We start from the raw sequence: 8,438 nt of genomic DNA on the forward strand, positions 1-8,438 counted from the left end.
TGAGAGCAGAGGACTCTATAAACTAACCGACAAATGTATAACAAGGTGTGAGGGCTGGCCACTGATGCTAGACAAATTCAGGATGGAAATCATGCATAGCTCTCTTACAGTGTAGGTAATTACTTTAATATAGGGATGTAGTGGATTCTCCATCATTCACTGTCTTTAAATCAAGATTGACTCTTTCTGAAAGCTGTTTTAATTTCAGGAGAACTTATTGAGCATGATGTAGGAACCACTTAGTGGGAGTCTCTGACCTATGTTATGCAGGAGGTCAGATAAGTTGATCATTGTGGTCTCATGTGGCCTTAATCTATTCTGTTTACTGGAGATTCCTACACCATGCTTGAATCTACAAGTTCTTTTTATTTGCTTCCATATCTTGGAGACCTGGTTTTCCAGCTTTTCCCTGCACTCAGGAAGGTTAGGAAAATCTTTTTTTTTTAATGAAAATTGAATTTCTCATATAATATTTTGAATCCAGGAGCTGGGGCTTCAGAGAAAATAGCCAAGGTTCCTGAGACCTGGGAAAGATGGTGGTGGAGTCGCATCCAAAACCCCGCTTTCACTGTCCTCTCCCCCTCCATCATTCCAAATAGGAAAATTCTTACCAATTCCACCCTATATGCACTGGTAAGTTATAGCTCTGGAAGCAACAGGCAAAAAAACTGCACAAGGTCAATTTCTCAAGCAAAAAATAGCCTCTTCTGTCACCACAGTTTTATAAATCAGCATTCCTGCCAGCACCCTACTCTGCTATCTCCCAAGGCAAAGCCTCTTAGGACAGAGTTCAACTTGGCTGTATGCAAAAAAATAAAATAGCATCCCTGGTTAGTGGGGCAGCTGAAGATGATAGCCATTTCAAAGGAGGCTTCCTGGGCAGACACTAGCGTAGTGGTCTGAACAGATTAACCTTTTCTGGCCTAAAGCATGTTTGCTGACCTTAACTCCATGGTGCTTTCGTTTCAGTGAGGAAAGTGGGAAAGTTTCTGTTCCCTATTTATTCATTAGAGCTTAGCTCTCTCACTTTCTTCCTCTCTAGTGCCAGAGACTGGTGTTGGGTTGATCTCGACTGTCACTATCTGTGAACCACTGCTGATGTCAGACCCTTGTTTCACTCGGTCCATGGTGTTCCCATATTGGACTTTAATTAAACTGTCAGAATCTTACCTGTAGTCACCATGAGTTAGAAGCACTCAAGGCTGCCTCTCCTGACACTCAAGAAATGCCTTCCCTAGTATGGTAAAAATGGGAAGATAAGTAAGCTAAGGTAATGCTGCTACTCTGTGTCCCTGATGCCCACTGTTACAGTCTGGAGAAGAACTAAGGTTCAGGTGCGGAAAGGTAACTCCAATGGGAATTAGGTACCTTTGAGGATCTGAGCCTCAGCTTCCAAGAATATTCAGTCCCAGTGTTGGGTTTGGTCTTTTAGCTTTAGGAGCAAGATTGGTGACCCCAGCAGCCCCACCCCTCTCCCAAGCTTTGAATCATGCCACTGACACTCCATGTTGTGTTGCCTTGTGAATCACGGGAGAAGGAAACAACTGTTTCCTTTGGCAGCTGTTTTGTTTATAATTCTCATGCAGGGCATTGAGCCCATGTCCCCAGCTAGTCACCAACTGAAACCTCCTATATCTCAGAGAGATTTCCTAAATCAAAGCAACTTCCAGTTTAGGAACATGGGACTTGAAAGGGTGCCCTGTGCCAGCGAGTCCAGTCCCAAGCACTCCCAGGCAATCCTTAACTGACAGAATCTCCAAATTCACCACTTCAAATTTTCACCCATAAATACAAGGAACAGTGCCTGGACACCAAGAATGCACCACAGATGAAAGTAGAGGAGACATGGGCACTGCCAACACCCTGCCACTGCAACAACAGGGATGTTGTTACTGGTAACAAAGTCCCCAAGACAGATCCTGTTTTACCTGGACTCTGTCTCAGAGGGTTGGTCTGAATAGCTTTCTTGCTCAGTTATAATCTCACTGCTAATTTGATAGGTTACTGGAAGCAACTCAGTTCTCTGCCTTGTCTCTCAGGTTCTCCTTCTATAAAATGAGCTGATAATATTCCACTTCCTTGCACAGGGGCTCTGAGCCTGCAGCACTGAGGAAGGATTTGGAAGAGGAATGTGCTGCTGAGTGTTATCAGTTCACTTTTCTCTTCCTGCTGGACTCGACATTCCTTTGCCTGAGCACGCTGACACCTTCTTCTCCCCACCATACCCCATGCTGGGACACGCTTGACCTTGAGAGGACCCCCTAGGGAATAGGCCTGTAACTGTAAGTACAATGACACAGATCATTCATGCTAAAGGTTAATTTAAAAAACTCCAAATAGAGCCTCAGTGTCCCCAATTTTTCATGTGTGATAGAGATAAGTGACACAAATGAGATCCCATCAAAGTTGTATACGGGGAGGGGCTGGGAGCATCTGGATTCTTGAATTAAGGACGTGACGCATTGGGGAGCACAAATGAGAGCTGATGCTGGAATGAGGAAAGCAACTGCTGCCTCCCTCCATCCCCAGAGTGACTAAAAGTACACAGGATACTAGGGTGAAGTTAAAGGCTTGATCCACAGCTCACAAAAATTAGGCTCCCACTGACACTAGCAGGCTTGGCTCAGACTCCAAATGCCCATAGGGAGACTCTCGTTGATCTTAAGCACCAAATTTAGCTTTTGTGACAGTAAGGCTCTAAAAAGCCCATGAGCAACAGAAATGCAGTTTTGAGTGGCTTAAAATTCCCCTTGGAGCAGGCTTGTGCCCAGACATAAATGTTTCCCTCCCTATTTGTATCCCAGACAATGAGAGCAGGGAGGTGAAATCAACTCTGCCAACACCTGATGGGTCTGTGGCATTGCCCAGAGGGAGCCAAACGCAGAAAGCAAATGAAAAAAATTAGGGAAAGGAGAAATTTGTCATCTTTTTCCCTAGGTCTTGACCCTCTGGTTACAGAGCCCAGCACTCTGCTACATACAGTGGAGTTCATCCCATGCCAAGGATGATGGGGAATCAGAGCCATGCAGTGAGTGCCTCGCTGCTCCCAGCTGGCAGCAGGCTCACTGAGTTACACAAAGGGGCTTTTCATGCCCTGCATAAACAAGCAAGAGGCATGAAAGGCTGTTATCGCAAAGCATCAACTCTCCCAACAGCTAAGGCCAGGGTTCCCAAAATAACTGCCTGCTATAAACCTACAGAGTGAAATGTCAAAGGCCAAGCTTTATCTATCCCCTGTATGGGCTGAGATGTAGTAACAAGATGGAGACAGCAGCTGTCTGAGAAAGCATGGTTTGCTGGCTAGCTGATGTTCATGAGTAAAGACTTTTGGGTGCTCTGAAATATTTTGCTAATTTCTGTGAGCTATTGTCCTGCAGCCAGCATTAGTACAGTATGTTTTTGGAGCACCTCCCTGGCTGAGTGAAGCTGAAGCTGTATTGGCTATAAGCACCTCCCCTCTGGATTGTCACCTATTGGAAGAGGCTGAGAGCTCTCCTACTGCTCCATGCTCTGCCAGGTGTATAATAGGAGCAATGCAACTTCTCCCTTCCCCAGTGTGTCCTGAGGATAACCATGGTGCTCGATAACTGTGCTAATGTGTGGTAGTGTTAGAAACTTCTAGCTAGAAGGGAAGCCACTTGCCAAAGGCTCAAGTCTAGCTGGGGACTGAACACCTCCAACTTCCCCTGAGATAAGTAGGAGCAGCTGGGATTCAGCCAAGGGAATTGTGAATTCTTTTCATCTTCACCTGTACAAGTCATTTGAGATATGTGGAACAGGATTCTCTGTGAGTGTAAATCAGCAGCAGACTGCAGTGGAGGAGCACTAATTTGTAGCAGAAACACTGGGGAGGTGGCACATTGTTTAAGTGTTCATCAGACTAACATGACTGAGGCATGCCAGTGGCCTATAACCAATGGTACACAAGGCAGTGATGAGGATAGCATTATACCCAGCTGCCTTGGACTCCCCAGCCCAAACAAGTAGGTACCTGTTTACAGCTGGGTCACCCAGGCATGACATTTGGCAAGGGTCTAGAGCAGTCTTGTACTAACACTTGGGGATCAATAGCAACTACACCACGCTGACCTGCTGACTTGAATGAAATCATGACAGCTCTGATTTATGCCACCTGAGACCTGCATGCCTGATGTGTGTGCTCACACTGGAACTCAGCAGAATGAAACCACGGGTCAAATCTACTCCATCCTTGGGTTTTGTCAGATTTGGTTAAATAACTTCTTATAATAATAACTAATCAGTAGGGCTGTGTCTGCCTAATGGGAGTATTATAAGGACTAATTAGTGAAGGTTTGCATAGTGATAGGAAGCTAGTAAGTGCTAGGGGTTATTGTTTTTAGCGGGGAAATTAGTGATGATAATAAGACAGGAAGAAGTGAATGTAAGTCAGTGCACTATGAGGGGAAGCAGTTATCTTTGATCTCTGCTAAACCACGGCTCTGATCCATGCCCAGGGACTGCACAAGCTTAATGAGAAAAGGGAAAATAATTACAGTAACATGAGCCACAAGAAAACAAGGACATTAATGGAACCCACAACTCGATTCCCCGCCTACACTGGCATAAATCAGGACTAATTCCACTGGTGTCAAAGACATTGTGTTGGTCTGAGGGAGAGAAACAGCAGTGCTACAGAGCTTGGTTTTAAATACTTAAGTGCAGATTTGCCTGTTCATGTCAGGCACCCGTGCTGGTTTGGATGACCCAGGACAAGTCCACAGACTCCTTTCCTGTGTACAACGCAGGGCAAGACAATGGAGCAGACAGACTTCCACTCTGACAGATAAGTCAGAGTAGGTGCTTCAGGGACTGCTGCTTTCCTGGCTCTATCCACCTCTGTTCTGCTTCCATGTGGTTGGGGCTCTGGTGCTTTAAAGATGCAGCAGAGGAAGGGGGCAGCTAGTCAAAGAGTATAGGCAGAACCTCTTGGAACTTATAGCCCCTGGTGCCCACCATGGTGCCCACCAAAGACAAGGGGCAAGATCTCAGTGACCAGATCTGCCTTGTTCCAGGCAGCATACAGGGAGGAGATAGAGGATGCATTCACATTTCTCTCTGGTGCTGTTCTACTGGTCAGTTAGGAAAACCAAACTCCCAGGAGGAGTTTAGTTGGGGTTTCTTTTTGTGCTGCTACCAGTGGTGCGAATGTCTGGCCTGTCAGCTGCTGTTGTGAGACCTTCATGTGCCATCCCAGCAAAGGTCTCCCAATCCAACTGCACTGGCTGTTAGTTGAATTACTCTCCCCTGTGGCTTGGGTGATGATAAACTACCACTAGGGGGCCAAGCAAGAGTGGCTAGGAACAGAGGAGATTCATGGCTACATGCTGGTCCCTGGTTTTGGTCGCATCTATTTTGATGACAAATGAAGTTTTATGTCTTTTCAAAATTGTATATATTTTTGATGAATAAGTGAAACCCACCAAATTCCAGTGGACTTGGATTTCAGGTTTTAATTTAAAAAAATAGAAAATTTTAGAGTTTTTAAAACATTTTTTGCAGAACTGGATCATTTCCCCACAATTTCTGTGACATTTCATATGACCTCCCTATTCTGACTAGCTTCATAGCTGGCCGTCTCCATTGCTTTCCTTGGTAAGGATGCTTGAAAGCTGTCTTGATTTTTATTGAATAACTAGCTGAGGTTTCATCATATGATGAGGTATAATCAATAAATCATGTGCCAGCTGGAGTTATTTTTAAAGTTTTCCCCAGTTTTCAGACTACTAGAGCTAAGTGTGTGAGTGGTTGGACCTTTCCGTAAGTTAAGAGCTTTTCTTCTCAACTCCATGTTTAACTACAGAAAGTACAACTTGTTCTGTCCCCAATGAAAGAAAAAAGGGATTGAAAGGAACAATGGAGAAACTCCATTTGCTCAGTTCTACACACTGCTGCCTATCGCTTTAGCAGAGATCTACATTCGGGTCCATTCTAGGAAGCCATAAGCAAGAAATCTGCATTCATCATTGAGATGGGTCATCCAATGATTGATCTGAAGAGAGAGCGAGGTAGTTAGCCCTGTTAGTAGTCTGAAGTAAGGCAGAAAGAAGCCAGGGTAGATTTGCACCTTATCAGCTAAATAAATCAGAGAGGCATCTACTTTTCTAGCAGCAGCTTGCTTCATCCCTTCATAGCATCTGATGAAGCCATCCACTGCTTATGAAAGTGCATGCGTCTCTGATTTAGTTAGTCTATAGGGTGTAAATCTACCCTGCCTTCTGCTTGATCTGAAAACCCCAAACCACCTCTACCATGTACAATTTCTAAGCTGCTCTTTGGTTTGTGAAACATCCCAATCAGTTCAGTAGAAAAAACATACTTTTTCTATTAGACAGCCTAAAAGAGAGGAATGCTATTGTAGAGGTAATGTTCCTTTTGAGAACTTATGTGTGAATGCAGCTATGATATTGTGTGTTTACAGCATGAAGACATTCTTTACAAGGTCAGCAGAGTGTGGCATACAAATGACTTCACTCATCATTGAATTGCAGCCTTCCCTGGGGTGAAACACAGGAACTATTTAACAGTGTGCACTACACTACACGACCACTCCGGACTGGAAGTAAAGAATCTATCCAGCTGTGACTGCAGAGGGAATCTGAGTAGCAAGCTGAAATGTCTTTTATTTGTAAATGAAGGTCCTCTGTCCAGCTTGGCTCCAGTGCAGAGTCTGACTTTCTGCTGTTAAGGAGGCAGGGCTCACCTAAGTTTGTACAGCTCAGCAGGAGATTAGAGCCCTCAATCCTTTTGGCTTCTGCTCCCTGGATCTATCCACTAGACTGCACAGCTTTTGTTTTGCTCCTAGAGCTGCCTTGTTTGTAAAGAAAAAGCTTCAATGTGACTAAGACAGGGAAGCATTTGTACAGCAGTAAGTAAATGCAGTTTGGTTGAACATGTGCTGAGGACTCCACAGTGGTGAAGACAGATGCAGTTTTCTACCTTTGGCTAAATGGCAGATTTCCTAAGGTTTGCACATGTGAAGCCCCTGGGGGAAGCTGAGCAGCACTGTGTGGAAATCTTAGGCCCAGTTTGTAGCACCAGAAATTGTAAGACCCAACCAGGGCTTAGCCTGGTCATGATGATGCACGCTCCAGTAATGCACCCAGGTGCTACTGGCAGGGGGTGCAGCCTGTAAAAAGGATGTGTAGAGGTGACTCTTCTGATTTGATGGCATTCAGTGCCATGGTAGCAACTTGTCAAGAGCCTAAGACCAACCCCTGATTTACATATACATGGACAGATATTTGAACCGCAAATACAATCTGGCAAACTCTTTTCTTCTTTCTTCTCTGAGTTCACCAGCAATAAAATGCTGCAACTGATCACTTTTTTCCTGACCTGGAAGATATATAGGGAGGGCAGCTTATTAGGCTGACCCTTCCTGGAACTCACTTTACCAGTTCCTTTATTTTTAAATCTTCTAAAGATCATTATGGTAACCAATGACAGATACAATGCCAGATAATAGAACAACACAGCTGAACCATATAAGGAAATCCAGTAACTTAACAGGCTCTGCCTAGTCCTGCATTCAGCTAGAACTGACTGCATTAAGGGAACAATAGGCCCTTAAGATCAGCCCTTGGTACAAAAGCAAGACTAACCCCAAGCTCTCAATGATTATTGACAGAAACAAGGGAAAAGGCATAACCTCATGGCATGGGAGATCTTGTGTTTCTCTCGGGAGTCTGCTGGGCGAAGCTAGCTGCATTTGTTCTGTGCTTTGTATTCAAAGAGCTCAGCCCTTTCTTGCCTGTCTGTGAATACAGCAGTTTCCCCACTTGCATTATCTTTGCTGCGGCAGGTTTTTTGCATTGTGGCAGCACCTTAGGGACCTGGTCCATGACTAGGGAGGGCTGCTTTGTGCTGCACAACCACAGAGCAAAATGACAGCCCCTTACCCCAAAAGGGCATTCATGAGACAGTTGCTTTCTGCCAAAGCACCGGAACCTATGGCCTGTCCTGCGGGACGCTGCCATGCAGGCTGGGGATTTGGTTACCTGACTCTCATGGAAAGTGCAAGACTGCTCCCGCACTGGCGAATGCGAGCCCTTGGCAAGCTGCCTCCTCTCCACACTTTTCCCAGGCCCCGGTGAAACGGAGCTAAGTTAAACCCTCGGGTCAACTGGGCTTGGCGGGGCCTGACGCCCTCCTGGGCAGGAGGATGGACGTGGAGCTGCGCTCGGGGAAGGCTGGCAAGATGCGGGGACATCGGTGTCGCGTGGGAGCAAAGGTGCCCTACAGCAGCCCGTGTCGCTGCTGCTGGCTCTGGCGCCCGGCTCCCCGCTCCTGCAAACCCACAGCCGTGGGGGCACAGCTTGGCTCCGCTGCCTGCCTGCCAGCCCGGGGGCTGCTCCCCCTCCGGCCTCCCAGCCCGACACGCGGGTGGAGTCGCGGCTCCGCCGGGGCCGGGCCGCGAT

At 46.2% G+C, this 8,438-nt stretch overlaps 1 long non-coding RNA gene across 1 annotated transcript; it reads left to right on the plus strand.

Annotated features, from left to right (window-relative positions):
• The first annotated feature begins 2,086 nt into the window (after window positions 1–2,086).
• LOC109294614 lies at window positions 2,087–6,915 on the plus strand. Its single transcript, XR_002096583.1, has 2 exons — window positions 2,087–2,282; window positions 6,440–6,915. It is a non-coding gene; the product is annotated as an uncharacterized LOC109294614 (long non-coding RNA).
• The last annotated feature ends 1,523 nt before the right edge of the window (window positions 6,916–8,438 follow it).

Source organism: Gavialis gangeticus, unplaced genomic scaffold, assembly GCF_001723915.1.
Source record: "Gavialis gangeticus isolate Ggan-Ray unplaced genomic scaffold, GavGan_comp1, whole genome shotgun sequence".
Taxonomy (NCBI): domain Eukaryota; kingdom Metazoa; phylum Chordata; order Crocodylia; family Gavialidae; genus Gavialis; species Gavialis gangeticus.